Source organism: Delphinus delphis, chromosome 9 (genome assembly GCF_949987515.2).
Source record: "Delphinus delphis chromosome 9, mDelDel1.2, whole genome shotgun sequence".
Taxonomy (NCBI): Eukaryota; Metazoa; Chordata; class Mammalia; order Artiodactyla; family Delphinidae; genus Delphinus; species Delphinus delphis.
This window is the reverse complement of record NC_082691.1, coordinates 24,973,756-24,997,181: the sequence shown is the minus strand read 5'-3', so window position 1 is coordinate 24,997,181 and position 23,426 is coordinate 24,973,756. Positions and strand designations below refer to the sequence as shown.

The following is a 23,426-nucleotide window of genomic DNA, read 5'->3' as shown; positions in this document are numbered from 1 at the left end:
ACTGCTACAGCCAGATTGAGAACAGTGAAAGTGTCATTCTCGGTTCCAACTGACAGTGAGGGTTCAAAGATGGTACCGTTGGGCTGTAGGAAAGAGACCGTGTGGGTCTCAGAGTCCCACGTTATATTTTCCTTGGCTAGATAACAAACTCTGAAAAACAAAAGTAAATAAAATTCAAAATAATTGTTGCAAGTGAACATTAAGTGTCAAATGCTGTTTATTCATGCAACAAATAATTTTTGAATGCATAGACTATGTCAGAAATTAGGCTAAACAAGTAGGTTAAAATGATCAGTAGGCCAATGCTGAACCTCTAGCAAAGTTGAGAAGAGGAATCTTAGATGTGCCTAGCAGAGGAGAGGGAATACATGTTATTATAGTGGGTTACACAGATTCTGTGGGAAAACACAGAACAGGAACAAACCCAGGCTTGGGTTGGTTGTGGTGGGGATAAGGGACAAGATAGGAGACTGGGATTGACATATATGCATTATTGATACTATGTATAAAATAGACAACTGATAGGAACTTACTGTACAGCACAAGGAACTCTACCTAATGCACTGTGGTAACCTAAATGGGAGGGAAGTCCAAAAGGGAGGGTACCTGCATGTGTATGGCTGATTCATTTTGTTGTGCAGTGGAGGCTAACACAGCATTGTAAAGCAGCCATACTCCAATAAAAATTAAAAAAAAGAAGATACAATTCCACATAAGTGGTCTGAATGACAAAGAGAAGTTTAGTTGGGTAAAATAGCATAGAAAATAGCATGTATTAGGTAAGAAGTAGGAACCAGGTGTAATTTTAGAAATGCAGATGTTTCAATATAGTTGGTTTAAGGAGTAAGGAGAGTGGTGGAAATAAAGCGACTGTAATAGGCAACATCTGGAACGTGAAAGGGTTGCATCCCATACTTAAATGTTTAGCTTTTATCCTGAGAGTCAGGAGGAGACAGCAGAGAGGTTTAAACAGGGGAACAGTAAGAGCACGTTTTCTTATATTAGAAAGACTGTTCAAAGTGCACAGACTTTCCTGTACTGGCTTTTCCATAATTTCCAGTATTTTAATGAGAATTAAAGATAGCTAATGGAATACAATTTCCACTTTGGAGATCAGTTCCTCTCTATCCCTGCCCCATATACTGTATACTGTATTAGTTCTAAGCTCCTGGAAAATACCAACTGCTTTTTAGGAATGAGGTGAAGGGTGATTATTATGGAAAAAAATCTTTTGCAAGTACAAGATATTTACTGAGATGAAATAGGGTATTCATTGCTCTATCATATATTTGAATGTCTGCTTTGTGAGGCTACAGTAGATATCTGTTGTTATCTAACTAAGGTAAAGACTGAAAAAACATGAAACTGAAGTGTAAAAACCAAAGCAAACCAAAGAAAACCTGACCTGATTTCAATCAGGTATAATAAAAAAGTAAATTCCTATAGGATAGGTATTATGTGTGTTTTGTATCCCCAAGCACTGTCTGGTATATGGTAAATATTTTTGAATAAATAAATAAATTAATTGTTCATATTCTTTAAAAAGGGAATTCACAAAAAGATAGAAATATCTTATTTCTAATATAATTTCATCAAAGCTTTATTATTTACTATTCTTGGAGTACTGTAGACATACAAAGAATATAAAAATCTGAAACAGCAGCCAGGACAGTCTATTAGTAGTCAGTTACTCTTTTCTCTTAGATAATTGTATTTTAAACTTAGGTTACATATTATTAATATTTAAAATTAAAAGACTGTAATTTTCAGGAAGATTGATATATATGTAGTAGTTGAAATAATAGCAAAAATAATTGTGACCCAAATTCTAGTTTACTTGGTTGTACTTAAAACGCTATACCAGTAGATGGCGCTCACTAAGGGAAAAATCCTTCAAACTGAGGCCTGTGCTTAGAATGTACTTTTAAAGAGAGAACATCATCACTCAATTTTTGGTTTAAAAATGAGAATATATACAGCTTTTAGAACGTGTTGGTTAATAAGGTCAAAGGGAGGAATTTGCCTCAGATTTAGCCCAGTATTGCTTTCTATGTATGCCTGTCAAAGCAAAGTAACTTAAATTATTATTATTTTTTATGTTGAATCTGAGAATATTCTGAAGGAGGTACCAGGTCTTCACAGAAATGGTCTAGGTTGGAATATATATCATTAAGATCTCAATCCAGGCAATTTTATGCTTTGCCCCATGTCACATCTTGTCAATCAAAGTTTCATCAAGCTCACTTTAGCAGCCAAAAGCCAAATAAGCCTGTGGTTCTGTTTGAGGAGAGACATCCTCCTCCACTTAGAATTTCAACTGAGTTCAGGGTGTAACTGGTGGAGAGGCAGGATCACCTCAACACGCGGAAGACTCTCAAACTATTAACTTTTTCTGAAAAGTAAACAGTCGTTTTCCCATTATTTAAGGCATCCAAGCGGACACTAAGGACTCTGTTTTGCTGACATCATGAGAGAAGATGACTCATAGTTGATCATAATTTCCTTTAACATTGTCATGTAAATAGGAGTTTATTGTTTATGTACTTTAGCTGCCAATCCAGCTTCTCTAACCCTCAGTTCATTGCTTCTCCAAGTAAATCAATTATATCTAACCCACCCTGCTTTCATCCCAGATAGAGATAGGTTAAAGCCTCTAAGAATACAATTTATATAACCTATCAAGCAAGACTAGGACAGGATTCAATCTTATGTTTATGTTTTCCCATTCTCCAATTAATATCCTTAAAGGTAAAATCATAACCCCTCCAAACAAACAAAAAATTAAACAAAAACTGTGATGAGTTCTCAAATTCTAGAAACTATTCTCTTTTCTTGCATGTGGTCAGTTCACAGAGTTGTGATTTTTAAACAGTTATGCCTAGATTCTTATTAGGTCATATGTGAATTCTAGATTTTCATAGGTACACATCGTAGCTACAACATTTTTTGAACAAGATATTCATATAGGCTTTTGATAATGACATAGAACTATAAGACCCTGAAAAAATAAAAATATTTTTGAAGGTAAGATTTTTTTCTGTAACAATGAAAACCAAGTCTTCTTTGACAAGAGTTGTGAATAGTCGCAGACCTGTGCCTGAAGACAAGGAGATGTGGGGTTAATTACTAGAACAGAATAGGTACCAAGGTGCTCTGCAGCTTACATATCATGTGCTGCGGCAGCAGGCATCACCCTTCCAACTACTGTTATTTCATTATATTTGAGTGTGAGTTGTCAATCTAGAAACATATTAATACATGGAAAGGAAAGAAATTATATAATTGTAGAATATCTGAAGCAGATAAGAAAGTTAAACTATGAATTAGAAGAAACCATTATAAATATGAAATTTTGTAATAATGCTTGATCATAGTGTATAACTAGTTGTAATTATTCTTGAGGAAAAATCACATATTTGTATGACAAATGATATAGCAGGACTTAACTCTGTTCCCATATGGGCACCATAAATGTATTCCTAATCCTTGGTTAGGTTTAGTGTTTTTAGCACCTCAATCTTTCCTTTCCTTACTTTGATAGTTAGAAAAGACACATAGTCTAAAATTTAGATAGAAGAAAATGTACTCAACAGTCTAAGAGATATCAGTCCTAAGTTTGTATGAATATGGTAAATCACTTCAAATCCCCTGGTATCAGTTTTTTAAATTTACAATTGAAAAGTTCTGGCTAATTATCTTCCCTTAGTTCTTATAGTTTAAGAATGAGTTCAAAAGTCTATTAAACTGTTAAGGCATGTAAGATAAAGGTATAGCTTGTTTAGTCTCAGTACTGAAGAAAATATAAGAATGAAACTATTGAATAAATACAAATACCCTTAAGACCTGGAAAATAGTTTGAATAGAAGTCCTTAGCAGGTATTGTAGTTAGGTAGAATCAGTTTAATGCTGCGGTTCTCAGAACTGAGTGTGTATTGAAATCCCCCAGAGTATTTGTAAAACTCATTGCTGAGCTCCAAAGCAAGAGTCTCTGATTCATTTGGTCTAAGGTGGGGCCTGAGAATTTGCATTTCTACTTAGTTCCCAGGAGATGCTGATGTGGCTGGTTCAGGAGCCACCCTTGGAGAACCACTCATATAACCTACGCTTTCAATTTTAGGATTTTAAAGTGCTCTGGTTGTAAAATTGTGATAGATTTTTTTCTATTTAGCATGCATATTTTAGACTTGTTGAGAATATATGCCACAAGTGTAAAACTCCTGTAACTTCCTAAATGTAGGGCAGTTAATTGATGCTGGTAAATTCATAATAAAATATATATTTCTTATCATCATTAAATCCTTAGATTAGGGTTTTATATAGGCAGAAACAAAAATTTCAGTGTATATTAATGGTAAGAAAATAACAAGTATATTCCAATACAATGGCAGTTGTCAAGTGGAAGCTTTTTCAGAAATACATATGGTCAAGGAAAGAGTGCCACTTATTATGGGGACTCGTTCACCTGTACGTGTAAGGACCTCTTTGCTTAACTTTAATTTTGCTGCTGTTAACTGCCACTCCCTCTGGATTCTGCACATCGAAGATTCAGAACTGTCTGTAAACTTCTGTGCCTGTTTTAACCCAATTTTTAAAAGCAATTGTACCTTCATCAAGGACAGCTTCCTATGAAAAAGAAAACAAGTTTGGGTTATTTCTTTGTAGTAGGTACGGGCACTTGTTGGAGTTTAAAACCTTTAATTATTCAATACAAGGACTAAGCTCAAGTATCTTGCTCATGAGAACCTTTGTAACCTGCCATATGTTTGCAACAGAAATGTTTTCAACAAATTATGATAGCAATCTCTTTTAGTTAATCTTTCACACAGAGAATCTGTGTGTAATATTGCAGACATGTCTGTTGATTGTAAGGCCAACCGTTGGCAAGCTTTAGAGTGACTTTATGTGAGAGTTCACAATTTACTAAGGAAATTTTATTAAATCTTTTCCAAAAAGTTCTTATCAGGTTGAACATTAACTTCTGCCCTCAGTGAGTTGGACTGAGAAGGCAATACAGAAAAACAGAGAAAAATCTAGTGGTATTGGAAGCTTTTTCTCTTTTTTCAAAAGTTGGATACTTCAGGGGGAAGTCACTTAACATTTGTTAGATTAAGAAAAATACAAATTTGACTTTTCTCCTTCAAAATCCTGCTCAGTGTGGCTTCCCTAATTCTCAGTATATTTACAGCAACCTGTTAGTACCTGTTTCCAAAAATTACAACAGTCTAATTCAGTACAATTAAGTTACTACTTTTTAGATAAAAGGATGAAGGAAATTTTCCTTTTATTCTTTTGTGAAATCCATTAAAATAATTCATGCCCCTTGTAGTAATGATAGACAAACAAAAAAATACCAATGACAGAATCAGAAAACCCTACATTAGAAATCTCTCCTGTGCTTCAGGAGCTGGCACTGAGTGGAAAGTCACCAAACCCCTTGGGTCAATTTCAGTATCTGTAAAATGAGGGAGTTATCATAGATGCTCTCCTGGATTCCTTGCAAGGCTTTCACTCTCTGGGCAGGAAGCCTCTGGAGCTCTAGTAGCTAACGCAGACAAAGGTGACTTTGTAGCAGGCAGTGTTTCCAAGTAAGTACCTTGGGAGGGATGCCCAGGTATAAAGTTCCAACTTACCTTAGCGCTAGAAGAAGAGGAAGGAAAGTATTTCACAAAAAATGAACCCTAATCAGACCCATGAATACAGGGACAATCTGATTTCTTTGTTTCCTTCACCTGCAAGCATCAATTCATAGAATGATGGATCAGGAAAGGACATTGAACATTAGCACATTTTCTAGGAAAGCGTGCTGAGGCTCTGAGAAACCAGGTGTCTGGCCCAAGGTAACCAGGCAAATACCTAGAAGTAGAATCATGACGAGGATCCTAGTCTCTGACCCTTAGGCTGGTCCTCTTTTACACCGTGTTTTTACTAATTTTTTTGTTTCTGTCATCTCTGCACTTAGTTGGTAGAACTCAAATTGAGTTAGCTGTCTTCAGGATACTTTACTTATTGCTTAATGTAGAAAATAAGGGGAATCCTTAGAGAAGAACAGGGCATTGGGTATAATGCCTTTACGAAACCCTGTGCTGTTGCCATCCTTTTACACTGGGTACATTGGAACTGCTAAAGCAATGTGAGACCTTCTTAATTTTTACAAGCAATTGTCCTTGGAAATCTTTTTATTTGCTCCTAAAATGTCTTATTTCCATAGCAAGCCCAAAATTAAGACAGAATTGCACATAGATAAAGTATTATTGCTATTCCTCTAAATGTAAAGATGTTTACCCTAAATGATCAGAGTGTTATAGCTGAAATCTATATGGAAGCTGAAAGCTATGTTAATTTACCCATTTCAAGAGACTTTATGAGGGGAAAACACACATGAGCATACACACATACACATGATTACTCTCACACTATAGAATCTTAAGGACTAATACAATATTAAGTGTTTATCATGTACCTCTGAAGGTACATATTTATTTCAGTTTTTAATGAGAGGAACACAATGTATGTTTATATTGAAAAGGCACTGTGATAGAATGTACTTGGCAGGACAGAAAACTCCCTAACTATCATGCTTGTGCATTTAATATCAAAAGGCATCATAAGTGTATCATGCTTTTTCTTCTAAATGCCATGAATCATTTTGCCTTGTTTGTTCATCTGGAGACATAGATAGATAGATAAATAGATATTTTTTTTTAAATGGGAAAGTTGAAACACAAAGAGTTGAAATCAGTGCATGAATTATCAGCTGTTAGAGATAGGGTCATCTAACCCCATCCATTTTTTTTTATAGGTTGAAGTGGGTCCTAGAGAAACAGATGTCTGATTCAGTGTTGTATGACAATTTAGTAGTAGGTAATGGAGAATCAGGCCTTTTACTCCAATCTTGTGTAGTTTCCATAATACCATGATTTGTTCAGAGACAAAAAAATATTGAAGCAGCAGAACAGAAATAAATTTCTTCTGATTGTAACACTACCGTATGTATCAGAAAATTGTATTGGCCTACTTGAGTACTAAGACTAATTTTATCTCCAGTTCCTTTAGTTTTAAAAGGAGGAAAAGTTTTTATGTCCTGTGTGAATTTAAGAGGCCTTGATTTTAAATTGACCTTGGGCTATCTGGTCTATTTTGCACATCTTTCACTAAATTTGAAGTACAAAGGTGATAAGTATGTGTACAGAAAAAGTAATATAATTTAAGATCCTCTCACTTGCCTGAGAAGTACATCAGTATGTGTCCCTGACTTTAAATGTTCAGATTATCCAGCCCTAGTAATAACTGGATTCCAGCCTGATGACTCTTATGTGGCATGGTCTGCAGCTGCATTGAAAGCCATTTACCTTGAAACTTCTCTTTGCTACATTAATTTGAAAGCAGATGTTTGGGAGAATAGTATCTTCTGTCTAGTCACATGGTCACTTCATTATTGCTGTTACAGGAAAACAGTACTCATCAACGTGATGGTCAACTTTAGTGTAACTATTAAATTTAATATCTTCTTATGCGTGAAGTGTATAGAATACATTTGTAAAAATATATATATATCCCATTTCTCAAGGCTCTTATAGAGTTCCAAGAAACAGAATCATACACAGCAGATTTTAATCTTTGAGTAGATTTCCTTGTCCTAGTCCCAGCCTGATCAAATACATTGGCTTCTTTACTCAAAGCCTAGAGTGAAGTGGTTAACAATGAAACTAGTTGCTATGAGTCTGATCCCCAATTTGGTCACATGCTGACCATTTAAACTTGGGCAGGTTATTTAATTTCTTGGTACCTCTGTTTCCTTATCTGTACAATGGGTATAATAAAAATATTAATATTAGGTTGAACTGTATAAAATTAGTATTTTTGAAAGTCAAAATAAGCAGAATATGGAGTAATTAAATATTTATCCTCATAGGTTGTTATAAGAATTAATAAATGTGAGCACTGAGAATAGTGTTAGCGTATAATAAGCATTCAATAAACATTGGCTACTATTATTATACAAATTCTATCCACCCTTTCTAGGGAGAACTCTCATTTCATTTACTTCCCAGATTGCTTTCACTACTTTGTTCTTAACATTACTGTCTAAACCAGTCCTGTGGAAATAGCTCATGTAAAATCTTATGACAATTCTTTTTCTGTCATTTAATCATTTTAATATTTACTCCCCATCTAGTGAAATAAAAACTTCCTTAAAAAAGTAGAAACATACTGAAAACAGTATTCATCCTCTCCTCTCACTACTAAAATTTGTTCTGATTTGGACCAATTACAAGCAGTTTTCCCATGTTCAAAAAATTTTCTTGTGTATGAATTATGTATATGTATGTCTGTGCATGTTGAGAGAAAGAAATCTTTAATTCCCTTCTTTGTCCTTTTTCTGAAGTCCTTTGGTAGTTTCTACTTTCCACATTCGTGATAGCTCATACCATTGACTTTTAGTCTATCTAGCAAGATTGCATAAACCTGCTGGGTCCATACAAATCTAGTAGGAATCATAGTCTAAAATACTGGGAAAGAAATTTTCACATACAATGCATAAAAAGCACGAAGTCCCTAAAAAAACATTCCTTGGAAATAAAGAGTAAAGAAATACATATATATATGAAGTAAAATATATGAAGTAAAATATATGGACCATTTTAGGCTATTCCAACTGCCAGTGTCAAGGTGCCATCTTTTAGAATGAGAGGGCATCATAGAGTCCCAACTCTATACTTTAAAAATTAGATAACAACATGAGATGATTTTCTGATCTTTTAAAATTAAGCAATTTAATTCTTCTTTTTTAATGGCACATTTATACAGGTAATAACGTTCTCAGTTTGGTATTAGTCCATAAAATGAAGCAAGTAATCTGCAATGATTTCAGTGGTAAACAAAATCTGCTCAGTACTAAAACTTGTATACATTTGTAAAAATAACAGCAGTAACCTAAGTGCTGCTGAGGCAGGGGTAAGACACTTTGCTCTCTGGGATTGCACATAACTCAGAGATGTGTGCTAATTTCTCAGTCCTTTGTCTCTACATTCAAACTCTTTAGAAAGCAAATCTACTGCTTAGTTTTATCTGTAATCTCTATAGTAAAGATTAAATCTGAGCTCTGATCTTTGATACATACACTGATGTTCATATCAAACCACTTATAAAACCTCTCTCTTTTTCTCCTAAGGTATACAGTTCTATCAATAACTCAGTTGGACATTTTGCAGTTGTTCTTTTTACTCCTCTCTCTCCCTGTTTAGTCCCTCTATCCCACTGCATCCCATCACCCATCAGTTCTATGTACTCCATCACGCTAGACCAGAGTGCCTTTTGTTATGTGCAGACTGTGCAAAGATCTTTCTAAAGGGAGTCTTAAATTCTCCTTGAAAGTGGTCATGTCCTATATTGGTGTTTCCCGTTTTTGGTCTCCTCACTTTCCAACACTTTCTATTGTAGAATTACAGAGTACAAAGCTGTGTAAATCAGCAAGTCTCTCCTTTCATATTGCCTAGGTTTGGAAACTGACTCGTCCTCTTTTTGGCTAGGTGAGTTGGCAAGTTGATTTAAGGTCATGTGACTGTAAAATGGGTAAAATAATAGTACCTTCTCATAGATACTTGTGAAGATTAAATGAATTTGTATATATGAAGCTCTTAGTAACACTAAATAACACTAAATTAATTATTTAATATATAGTATATTAGTATATATTATATTTGATATCAATCTCTAAATGCAGATTTTGTTATATCTAACCCCTACCAGAAAACATACACCAACTATTATTGTCTATCATGTCATTAATTACAGTCTTCTGCGTAATGTTCAAAACTACCTAAATCTTACCACATGTTGTCTTTCTAATCATCTCTCTTGTTAATCCTGTATTTCTGGCACATTTTCTACATTGTTCCTTCCCTCATCACATTTAGTTGCATTTCCACAACTTTATCCATCGTATTAACCAGTTCTTTGACACTTTTACTGCAGTCTACTTTGGACACTCAAAGTTTTATTCTTCAAAATTCAACTCAAGTCTCTCCTTCTTCCTGAAGTTATTGAGTACTCTGAGAAAGTTCTCTTTCTAAATAACATTTATTTTTCCATATTCTATACTTTAGAATTCAATTATAGAGTTTCATAGGTCTCTATATGTTTTTACAATTTGCTTTTCCCCAGTTAAAACTTATATTTCTCGAGATAAATATTTATTTTATTCTCTCTTAGCCTCTATACAAAAGCAAATTTCTGATGTCTGAAAACTCTTATTTCCTCAGGATTAGCCATTGTGAATTTAGAGATAAGTATTAAACTATTAAAATAGATGCTAGCACCTCTCCTGCATCTCTCCTGCCATCTAACAGAATCTATATGTATAATATTGTTTAATAATAATAAAAAAATATAGTTGTTCACTATTCAGCTATTGATCATCAATTATGTATCAGAAAAAAATAGTCTTAATGTAAAATGCTATGCACTGGAAGATTGTTGTGACTTTTCTATTCTGAAAACTTTTCCATAATATAAGTTATAGTCTGTGTGTTAGAACTGACCCTGTTCTCTCTACACAGAAAATTCAGAAGGGAAGCACAGTTTATAGAATAAGAAGTGTGTTGAGCAATGACAATTCTCTGTCACACCATTAGATAACCGTTACCTCACCATCACCTGTATGTCTCTGTTGAACTGTATAAAAAATGGTATCAAGAAATCTGGCAATTCCAAGGAAGGAGATGGCATTCAACTTATAATATTTTTTTCAATTAAATGTATACAGTTGAAGATAGGCAATCTGTTAGTAACAGAAAAGATAGAAATTACTATATTATTACTAAGCCAATATAGCAGGCAAGTATAGAAAGTGTACCTTAAAATGTCCTATTTTTCTGTCTTTTATACTGAGACAACAGCTGTAATGGTACAATGAGACAATTTATTTAAACTGTAAAACATAAGCATTTTAGCTAAGCAACAAAAACAAAGCATTGGAAAATAATAACTTCTTGTCCTAAGAAACTTGATTTGAAATTAAATCTACATATTTATTTGTCAAACATGGATGAGACAGATAATGGTCTTGGCAGGAACAGAAATTGCAGTGTAAGTTGGTAGTCTAGCCCATTTTATGAACCAGTTCTTGTTCTCCAGTGTGCACTGTGCTTACTAACATCTAGACCATTGACATCTGAACCACGCTGAGAGCTGAGGCAAGCACTCAGATATGTTTTATTTGGCCAGCATTAGGTTTAGAAAATGAACACACATGCCTTTAGGAAGGCACACACTTTTAAATTCCAGTAGTCCCTCTCTTCACTTTATCTTCTTCTTGGCATCTTCAAAATTTTTTGTTAAGTTTGTCTTCAAACCCTTGAAGCCACTTGAAATTTGAATTTTCCATCCCTGGTTTAGGACTTCAGCAGATCTGCTACTCCTTATCCTAGTTTTCTGTCTCTTTATCAATTAAAGTTGGTGAGTGTGAAGCTGAATTAGAAAGAACTAGGATTGAGTTAAATTTTGGCTTGTTGTGCAAAGTCTATATACCAAGTCATTTTATTTTTAGTTAAAACTATAGTCAACTTATTATGCATGTACTGGGGTATGTCCTATATATCATTTCTGAAAATATTTTTTAAGAGTCAAGTATAAAACTTCATCAGTAGGAAATATCAATATTTATAAGACAATCATATATTATTACACATATTTTAAAAAGCAGTTTAGCAAACAAAAAATTATTTTTTACCAGTTTTGCCAAATATTCCTGTATCAGTATTAAACACAATTATGTTTAAGTTATGTATAAGAAATATCATTTTACTTTTCTGAATATTAACCAGAGTGCAACTACTTCTGTAAATATACTCTCACAAAATACAGTTACTTATTTCTTATTCAAAAGCATATCAATATATGGTTTGGACATAATTAAAAGCAATTAATAATAAGCAGTTAAGGAATACAAAAAATAACTAGATTAAAATATGATATCAAAAAGTCATCACGAGAGGAGGAGAATACAAATGCAGGTTTTTAAAAATGCATTTGAAATTGAGATCAACAACTTAAAACAGTCATACATGTATATATACACTGCTATACAAAAACCACATGGTAACCACAAATCAAAAGCCTATAATACATATACACACAAAAAAGAAAACAGAATAAATCATAACACTAAAGATAGCCATCAAATTACAAGAGAAGAGAACAAAAGAGGAAGGGAAGGAAAAAGACCTACAAAAATGAATCCAAAAATATTAATAAAATGGCAATAAGAACATAAATATCAATATAAATAAATATCAATAATTACATGAAATATAAATGGACTAAATGCTCCAACCAAAAGACAGAATGGCTGAATGGATACAAAAACAGACCCATATATATGTTGTGAACAAGAGACTCACTTCAGATCTAAAGACACAGACTGAAAGTGAGGGGTGGAAAAAGGTATTCCATGCAAAAGGAATTCAGAAGAAAGCCAGAGTAGCAATACTTATATAAGACAAAATAGATTTTAAAATAAAAACAGTTATAAGAGACAGAGAAAGACACTCCATAATGATCAAGGGATCGAACCAAGAAGAAGATATAATAGTTGTAAATATATATGCACCCAAAATAGGAGCACCTAAACATATAAGGCACATAATAATGGACATAAGAGGAGAAATTGACAATAACACAATAATAATAGAGGATTTTTAACACCCCTCTTACATCATATAGATCATCCACATATAAAATCAGTAAGGAAACACTGGCCTTAAGTGACACATTAGGCCAAATGGACTTAATTGATTATATGGAACATTCCACTTGAGAGCAGCAGAATACACATTCATTCCAAGTGCACCTGGAACATTCTCCAGGATAGATCACATGCTAGGCCACAAAAGAAGCCTTGGTAAATTTAAGAAAATTGAAATTATATTAAGCACCTTTTCTGACCACAGTGCAATGAGACTTGAAATAAACTGCAAGAAAAAAACTGCAACAAAACAAAACAAAACAAAACACGTGGAGGCTAAACAATATGTTACTAAACAACCAATGGATCACTAAAGAAATCAAAGAGGAAATCAAAAATTACCTAGAGAGAAATGAAAATGAAACATGATGATCCAAAACCAGTGCTTTGCAGCAAAGGCAGTTCTAAGAGAGAAGTTTCCTGTAATACAAGTTTACCTCAGGAAACAAGAAAAATCTCAGTTAAACAATCTTAACTTACACCTAAAGGAACTAGAGAAAGAAGAACAAAAAGAAACCTGCAGTTAGTAGAAAGAAAGAAATCATAAACATCAGAGCAGACAAAAATGAAATAGAAACTAAAAAAAATCAATAAAACTAAAAGCTGGTTCTTTGAAAAGATAAACAAACTTGATAAAGCTTTAGCCAGACTCATCAAGAAAAAAAAGAAATAGCCCAAATCAGTAAAATCAGAAATGAAAAAGCATAAGTTATAACTGACACCACAGATGTACAAAAGATCATAAGAGACTACTATGAACAACTGTGTGCCAGTAAAATGGACAAGCTAGACTAAGAAATGGACAAGTTCTAAGATACAGTCTCCCAAGACTGAACCAGGAAGAAATAGAAAATATGAACAGACCAATTATGAGTAATGAAATTCAATCAATAATTTAAAAACTCCGAATAAATAAAAGTACAGGATCAGATGGATTTACAGGTGAATTCTACTAAATATTTAGAGAATAATTGACACCTATCCTTCTGAAACTATTCCAAAAAATTGCAAAGGAAGGAATACTTTCGAACTCATTCTACGAGGCCAGTGTCATCCTGATACCAAAACCAGACATAGTACAGAAAAAGAAAGCTAAAAGCCAATATCACTGATGAACATAGATGCAAAAATTCTTAACAATATGTTAGCAAACCAAATCCAACAATATGTTAAAAGGATCATACATCATGATCAAGTGGGATTTATTCCAGGGATGGAAGGATTTTTCAGTATCTGCAAATCAAACAGTGTGATACACCACATTAACAAAATGAAGAATAAAAACCATATGATCATCTTAATAGATGCAGAAAAAGCTTTTGATAAAACTCAACATCCATTTATGATAAAAATTCTCCAGGAGGTGGGCACAGAGGTAACCTACCTCAGCATAATGAAGGCCATGCATAACAAACCACAGCTAACATCATACTCAATGGTGAGAAGCTGAAAGTATTTCCTCTAAGATAAGGAACAAGACAAGGATGTACGCTCTTTCCACTTTTCTTCAACATGGTTTTGGAAGTCCTAGCCTCACCAATCAGAGAAGAAAAAGAAATAAAAGGAATCTAAATTGGAAAGGAAGAAGTAAAACTGTCACTATTTGCAAATGACATATATTATACATAGAAAATCCTAAATATGCCACCAGAAAACTACTAAAGTTCATCAATGAATACAGTAAACTTGCAGGATACAAAATTAATATAGACATCTGTTGCATTTCTATACACTAACAATGAACTATCAGAAAGAGAAATTAAGGAAACAATCCCATTTACCATTGCGTCAAAAAGAATGTAGTACCTAGAAATAAACCTACCTAAGGAGGTAACAGACCTGTACTTGGAAAACTATACGACACTGATGAAAGAAATTAAAGACAACACAAACAGATGCAAAGATATACTGTGTTCGTGGATTGGATGAATTAATATTATTACAATGAGAATACCACCTAAGGCAAACTAGAGATTTGGTGCAATCCCTATCAAAATACCAATGGCATTTTCCACAAACTAGAATAAATAATTTAAAAATCTCTATGGAAACACAAAAGACACCAAATAACCAAAATAATCTTGAGGAAAAAAAAAATGGAGCTAGAGGAATCAAGCTTCTTGACTTCAGAGAATTATACAAAGTTACAGTAATCAAAACAGTATTGTATTACCACAAAAACAGATACATAGATCAATGGAGCAGAATAGGGAGCACAGAAATAAACCCATACCTATGATCAATTAAACTTCAACAAAGGAGACAAGAACATACAATGGAGAAAAGACATTCTCTTCAGCAAGTTGTGTTGCAAAAGCTGGACAACCTCATGAGAATCAATGAAACTAAACACTCCCTCATACCATATACAAAAATATACTCAAAATGGATTAAAGACCTAAATTTAAAACTGGATATCATAAAACTCCTAGAGGAAAACATAGGCAGAACGCTCTGTGACATAAATCGCAGCAATATTTTTTTAGCTCTGTCTCAAAAAGCAAAGGAAATAAAAGCAAAAATAAACAAATGGGACCTAATGAAACTTAAAAGCTTTTGCAGAACAAAGGAAAGATTGACGACACAAAAAGACAACTTACTGAATGGAAGAAAATATTTGTAAATGCTATGACCATGGATAAGAGGTTAATATCAAAAATATATAAACATCTCATACAACTCAACATCAAAAGAAAACCCAAACCTAACAACCTATTTTAAAAATGGGCAGAAGAACTTACTAGACATTTTTAAAAGAGGATATCAGATGGCCAATGGGCATATGACAAGATATACAACATTGCTAATCATTAGGAAAATACAAATCAAAACCACAATGAGATATCACTCACACCTGTCAGAATGGCTATCATTAAAAACATGACAAATAAGAAATGTTGGCGAGGATGTGGAGAAAAGGGAACCCTGATTCATTGTTGGTAGTAATGTAAATTGGTGCAGCCACTGTGGAAAATAGTGTGGAGGTTTCTCAAAAAAACTGAAAATAGAACTACCATATGACTCAGAAATTCCACTCCTGGCTATATATGTGAAAAAAACAAAAACACTAATGTGAAAAGATACGTGCACCCTAGTATTCATAGCTGCATTATTTTCAGTTGCCAAGATACGGAAGCATCTTCAGTGGTCATCAACAGATGACTGGATAAAGAAGTGGTATATTTTCACAAAGGAATAAATACTCAGCCATGAGAATTTTTTTAGCTATTTGCAGTGATATAGATGGACTTGGAGGGCATTGTGTTAAGTGAAATAAGACAGACGGAAAAGGCAAATACTGTATGATATCACTTATATGTGGAATCTAAAATATACAACAAAGTAGTGAAAAAAGAAAAGCAGCAGGCTCATAGATATAGACAACAAACTAGTGGTTACCTGTGAGGAGAGGAGAGGAGGGAGGGACAATATAGGCCTAGGGGATAAATGGTGAAGAAAATATTTAAGGTAGTGGATGCCTAGTTTCTGTGATAGGCCTTGTTTTCTTACTAATCTCAAATATATATATTTTAACATATTCTAGTGCAGTATTGTTCATTTTGTCATGGACAACTGATTAATGACAATTCTGTTAAAATCAACCAGATGGTGTCAGTATGTATTTCACCTAGTCAATCTTATCTTTGGTATCTTTATATGATATATGCTTATTTCATAAAGATGGCAAGAAAACTTTTAGTGGAATGAGTAGATCCTATTGTAACAAAGAATTTATTATTCTAATATTTGAAAATATACTCATTTGAGCTATTTTGGTTGCAACAGGATTTTTTTTAAATGGAGTTGACCTGACATTGATAAGCAGATTGTGCTTTGTAGCTTTTAATCAAATATTCCCTACTTCAAAATGCCCCTGGCCAGGAAAAACAAAAATGCCAACAGAATGGAGGCTATAGACAAAAAAGAGGCACACATAATATTTTTGTCAACCTTGCAAATATAGTAATAAAAATTATATTTTGTTATGGCCTCAGATTTTCTCTCCATAGCTTTGTTGTGGTAGAAACACCACTCTTATGAATTTATTAGTATTTCTTTCCACTTTAGGAACCACTTAGTTTTTCAGAATTATTACCAGCATAGCTAAGAAAATAAGGGAAATTAGAGTTTCCCCAAAATGCAGAAAGACAAATGTTATAAAAAATTTTCATGGCAGTTTATTAATATTTTACTCTTTTTATCTATTAGGATTTCCCTTTACCTGTTTCACTGTAAGTCAGGATAAACAAACTGATTCACACTGAGGTCCTGGTGGCTAAGAAGCTTGAATAGTCATGAGTGTCACATGTTTTTTTTTTTTCCATTGTAAGTGAAAAACTCACAAGCCTAAACAAGTGACTTATTTTTCCTGTGGAATTTTATGTGTCACTGAGCAAGTAGGGTGGGCTTTTTATTAATTGCTTGGGGGTGGAGGGTGAAGAATAACAGGCTACCTCCTATGGATTTGGCCAGGGTTGTCATAATGCGATGGAACAAGTTATGTAAACCTGATAATAATGACTAGATATTCTCAGGTAGATAATTGTACAGCACCTGAAAATTTTCGTGGAACATAATCTTTTAAACGATCATTGTAATTGCTAAGTAGAGAATGTCACCCAGGTGTCCTGTACTGCATACAAGTGATCATATTCAGGGGAGCTTATCAAGTAATATTTTACTGAATGCCCATTTCATAGAACATTCCCCAGTTTTCACCTTCAAGTTGTACCTAAGGTGGTCATTAAAATAAAGGGATCCAACCTGGTGTAATTGAGACTGGTAGACTGAAAATGAAACCAAAGCCTGATATGCTGCCACTTAATGGCTCTATACCTCAAATTCCTCATGTGTAACACAAGATGCTAAGATGAGATCTGTAGTTTTTAATTTAAGCAGCTGAACTGGCTCTTCACTCAAATTCTTACACGGAAGACCAAGCAGAGTGACTATGATTACAACAGTGGTGGCAACCCTGAGACCCCGATGTCCTTTGCAGTTCTGACAGATGGAATATAAAATGATTTAAAAATTATAATTTGGTTGTTGCTAATATGGATATACGTGTGTATATTTGCTACTTTTCGGATTCTATGCCATCACCTAGTTGACAATCTATCTGACCTTTACCAGAATCATTCTCCTTTATTCAAGCATCCCCATGGACTAGAGGGAAGAGTCCCAAGGGGCAAAGAGTCCCAAGAAAGTCCACTGGAGAACCCAGGGGGCAACACGTTCTTCAGTGCCTCCCTCTTTAAACCTGAAAACTCATTATTATGACTTCTAAGAACGCTGAGCTGAGAGACATCAAATCATGGGCAGACCTGCGTACTGCCTAGACTCTGTCTGCTTTAAAGTTAAAACTAAAGTGACAGTGTACACAACCCACTGCTGTTGAGTCAAGTTCATCAGAAAACAGAAGTGTCAATAATTTATTGTGTTGAATCGCATGGTTAGGCAGTTCCTAGTCTAACTCTGAATGATGCATAAGCAATGATACAAGAGTTACTCTAACATTCCTGCACATGTGTACTGATATTTTCAACAGAAAAAGATTGAGTTTATCTACTTTTTCAAGTTTTTAACTGCATGACTCACTTTTATTACCTTGATGTAAGTTTCCATGTTTTTCCCTCTAAGAATAGGGAACATATTTCACATGAGTGTAGTCCTGCTTTATCAGCAGCTTTGCTTTCTGTGGTTTCAGTTACCCACAGTCACATAAGGTCAACTGAGGGCAACTAAAACTGTCCAAAGCAAAATCTTGAATAAGGGGTACTGCTTAGGGTTTGGTGCTATCCATGGTTTCAGGGCCATGCTGAAAGTCTTGGAAGGTACCCCACGACACCCATGGATAAGGGAGTGATTACCGTACTTGGGTACATTTATTATGCTTCAGTGCCTTGTCACCATGAATAAGTATTGCTATCATAATCATACTTTAACCTTATGCTTCATACTACAAAATTATAAATACAGTTGACCCTTGAATAACACAGAGGGGTTATAGGCACGGACCCTGTACACAGTGGAAAAACCACATTATGACTATATAGTCAGCCTTCCTTATCCGTGGTTCTGCATGGATTCAACCAACCACCCATTGTGGATTGGGCAGTACTGTAGTTTTTATTGAAAAAAATCTGCATAAAAATGGACCCTTGAAGTTTCAACCTGTTTTGTTCAAGGGTCACCTGTAGTTTTATTCACCTGAAGCAAAAGAGGGACAAACACATTATGTAAGGCATGCACTGAGTACATAAGAAGAAAGTTCAGGTTACTCAGCACATCCTATTCAACAGCTTTTCCATTTATGTTTATCTTCAAACAAAAAAAACCAAAACATGTGGTTTGTCCCCACTTTTCTCTCAAATGCAGTTATTTATAGCAAGTAAAATTTTTTCTTGCTTACTTGGTTTTCTTAACAATGCAGCATCTTACATATTAAAATTTATTTTATTTGCTAATTTTAGATTAAACTTTTTTCTTTATTGTTTCTTCTTCGTAGAAATAGACAAGATATTGATGTCTGTAGTAATTTACTGCTTGTTTAAAGTACTTAAATTTAGAAAACAAAGGTGCTGGAAAGAAAATTAATTATTAAGACTTATGTCAAGTAGAGAAAGTAAAAAGTATGTTTTAAGATATCACTAATCACATACTTTTCTTGAGTCTGTAGGGATATCAGCTGTATCCTATCAGTTCATAGATCATAAATTCTATTTCCTTTGTAGAATTCGTGAGTATATCTACATGTGGGCTTTCTTTGAAAGAAGGAAGAATAGAATTTTTCTGTTTCTTTTTTTGTTGTCATATCTTCATAGTGTTTCTAGAATGAGCAGTATGCCTTTGCACTATGTTGCACTGGTGGTAGGAACTGAGGCTGAGCTCTAAAAAGCATCTCCAATACGTAGTTCAGAACAACAGAGAAAGTTCCCAGGGAATCTGTAATTATTCCCATGTGTGGATACAGCCGTGTTCCCTGGGAAACTCCACCTAGAAAAGGCATCACCCAGGGACTTCCCTGATGGCTCTTTGGTTGAGAATCTGCCTGCCAATGCAGGGGACATGGGTTCGATCCCTGGTCCGGGAAGATCGCACATGCCACAGAGCAGCTAAGCCCATGCGCTACAACTACTGAGCCTGTGTGCCACAGCTACTGAAGCCCGCGCACATAGAGCCCATGCTCCACAACAAGAGAAGCCACCACAATGAGAAGCCTGTGCACCGCAATGAAAAGTAGCCCCCGCTCGCTGCAACTAGAGAAACCCGCATGCAGCAATGAAGACCCAAAACAGCCAAAAATAAACTAATAAAAAAATAAAAAATAAAAAAATAAAAGCCATCACCCAGAGGTAAAATTTCCTGGGATGTGAACTACGAAACTTTAAAACAGTTTCAGATTACAAGAATATATACTTGTACCATAAATGAATGCCAAGACCTGGATGACATTTTCTAACTCATGAGTGAGTATCACAAATTTCCTATTCTATCCATAAGTCTTCTTTCCATTTTTCCTTAGAATAGGGAATCAGATCAGACACCTCTGTTTTCCACTAGCCACACACTATTATTCTTTTGATACTCAATCTTCCTCACCTAATAAATACAGTATCTGCCCATAAAACTCAGTTTTAGAGTTTTGAGTGTAATTAACACAACAACAGGTTGAATATGAGTGGTGAAATTTAGCTTTCAAAATTAATTAAGTTCCTTTTCACACTCTTACTTTACACGATATCTAGGTGTGTTTATAAAGCCATGATTCCCTATACATGAGTAAAATGCAGATACACATCCAAGCTAGTTAAACCAGTCATTTAAATCTGGTTGTGTTTCATCATGTGGAAACAGAAGGTCATTAGACTAGTACGTATTTTACATGTGATCCCAATATGTAAAGATAGTTAAAAGAACAGCTATTCTGGTCAAAGTGGGAACTATGGCCCATTCCCCTTCCAGTCACATCTCATTTGGGCTCTAAGTCATCCCCACAGAACCCAAGGGCTCTGTGGAAAATGTTTAAATAACTAGATTAGGAGATCTCCAACACATTTTTTTTCTTGAACTTACCATAATCCTTTTAATATACTTGTGCATTTCCAACCTATCAGAATATATGGAGGTAAAAATATGTAATAGAAAAAAGTTTATAGATATCTATAATATAAAACAATAATATACATCACTAAATTATGTTTTTCAAATATAACAACTTAAAACTTGTTTTGGATGGGCCCTGAACCAAGATGGTGGAGTAGAAGGATGTGCTCTCACTCCCTCTTGTGAGAACACCAGAATCACAACTAGCTGCTGGACAGTAATCGACAGGAAGACACTGGAACTCACCAAAAAAGATACCCCACAGCCAAAGACAAAGGCGAAGCCACAATGAGACGGTAGGAGGGGTGCAATCACAGTAAATCAAATCCCGTAACTGCTGGGTGGGTGACTCACAGACTGGAGAACACTTATACCACAGAAGTCCTCCCACTGGAGTGAAGGTTCTGAGCCCCACATCAGGCTTCCCAACCTAGGGATCCGGCAACTGGAGGAGGAATTCCTAGAGAATCAGACTTTGAAGGCTAGTGGAATTTGATTGCAGGACTTTGACAGGACTGGGGGAAACAAAGTCCACTCTTGGAGGGCACACACAAAGTGTGCGCATCGGGACCCATGGGAAGGAGCAGTGACCCCAGGGGAGAATGAACCAGACCTACCTGCTCGTATTGGAGGGTCTCCTGCAGAGGCAGGAGGTGGCTGTGGCTCACCGTGTAGACAAGGACACTGGCAGCAGAAGTTCTGGCAAGTACTCCTTGGCATGAGCCCTCCCAGAGTCTGTCATTATACCCAACAAAGAGCCCAGGTAGACTCCAGTGTTGGGTTGCCTCAGGCCAAACAACCAACAGGGAGGGAACCCAGCCCCATCTATCAGCAGACAAGTGGATTAAAGTTTAACTGAGCTCTGCCCACCAGAGCAAGAGTCAGCTCTACCCACCACCAGTCCCTCCCATCAGGAAACTTGCACAAACCTCTTAGATAGCCTCATCCACCAGAGGGCAGACAGCAGAAGCAAGAAGAATGACAATCCTGCAGCCTGTGGAACAAAAACCACATTCACAGAAAGATAGACAAGATGAAAAGGCAGAGGGCTATGTACCAGATGAAGGAACAAGGTAAAACCCCAGAAAAACAACAAAATGAAGTGGAGATAGGCAACCTTCCAGAAAAAGAATTCAGAATAATGATAGTGAAGATGATCCAGGACCTCAAAAAAAGAATGGAGGGAAAGATCGAGAAGATGCAAGAAATGTTTTAACAAATACCCAGAAGAATTAAGTAACAAACAAACAGAGATGTACAATACAATAACTGAAATGAAAACTATACTAGAAGAAATCAATAGCAGAATACCTGAGGCAGAAGAACGGCTAAGTGACCTGGAAGACAGAATGGTGGAACTCACTGCTGCGGAACAGAATAAAGAAAAAAGCATGAAAAGAAATGAAGACAGCCTAAGAAACCTCTGGGACAATATTAAACACAACAACATTCTCATTATAGAGGTCCCAGAAGGAGAAGAGACAGGGAAAGGACCAGAGAAAATATTTGAAGAGATTATAGTCAGAAACTTCCCCTAACATGGGAAAGGAAATAGCCAACCAAGTTCAGGAAGCACAGCAAGTCCCAACAAGTCCCATACATACACAGCAAGTCCCAATAGTCCCATTCTACTTGTGTTTCTACAAGTAGAAACACGCCGAGACACATAGTAATCAAATTGGCAAAAATTAAAGACAAAGAAAAATTATTGAAAGCAGCAAGGGAAGAATGACAAATAACATACAAGGAAACTCCCATAAGGTTAACAGCTGATTTGTCAGCAGAAACGCTACAAGCCAGAAGGGAGTGACATGATACACTTAAAGTGATGAAAGGGAAGGATCTACAACCAAGAGTACTCTACCCCAGCAAGGATCTCATTCAGATTCAAGGGATCAAAAGCTTTACAGACAAAAGCTAAAGAAAAGCTAAAAGAATTCAGCACCACTAAACCAGCTCTACAACAAATGGTAAAGGAACTTCTCTAGGCAAGAAACACAAGAGAAGAAAAGGACCTACAAAAACAAACCCAAAACAATTAAGAAAATGGTCATAGGAACATACATATTGATAATTACCTTAAACGTGAATGGATTAAATGCTCCAGCCAAAAGACACAGGCTTGCTGAATGGACACAAAAAGAAGACCCATATATATGCTGTCTACAAGAGACCCACTTCAGACCTAGGGACACATACAGACTGAAAGTGAGGGTATGGAAAAAAGATATTCCATGCAAATAGAAATCAAAAGAAACTGGAGTAGCAATACTCATATCAGATAAAATAGACTTTAAAATAAAGAATGTTACAAGAGACAAGGAAGGACATGACACAATGATCAAGGGATCAATCCAAGAAGAAGATACAATTATAAATGTATATGTACCCAAAATAGGAACACCTCAATACATAAGGCAACTGCAAACAGCTGTAAAAGAGGAAATCAACAGTAACACAGTAATAGTGAGGGACTTTACACCTCACTTACACCAATGGACAGATCATCCAAAATGAACATAAATAAGGAAACAGAAGCTCTAAATGACACAATAGACCAGATAGATTGAATTGA

General features: G+C 35.2%; 1 long non-coding RNA gene across 3 annotated transcripts in view; it reads right to left on the bottom strand.

Moving 5' to 3' along the window:
* LOC132431389 (uncharacterized) overlaps positions 1 to 21,606 on the bottom strand; it is a 42,852-nt gene extending 21,246 nt beyond the window's left edge. For 2 of the 3 annotated variants that reach the window (XR_011246591.1, XR_011246592.1), the window contains exons 1-2: positions 21,469 to 21,606; positions 3 to 150 (exon numbers count right to left, since the gene is read on the bottom strand). This is a non-coding gene — a long non-coding RNA (uncharacterized lncRNA). Of the gene's footprint in view, positions 1 to 2; positions 151 to 21,097; positions 21,268 to 21,468 lie in introns of those variants that run through there. The other variant, XR_011246593.1, reaches the window with a different exon arrangement.
* Positions 21,607 to 23,426: the final 1,820 nt, after the last annotated feature.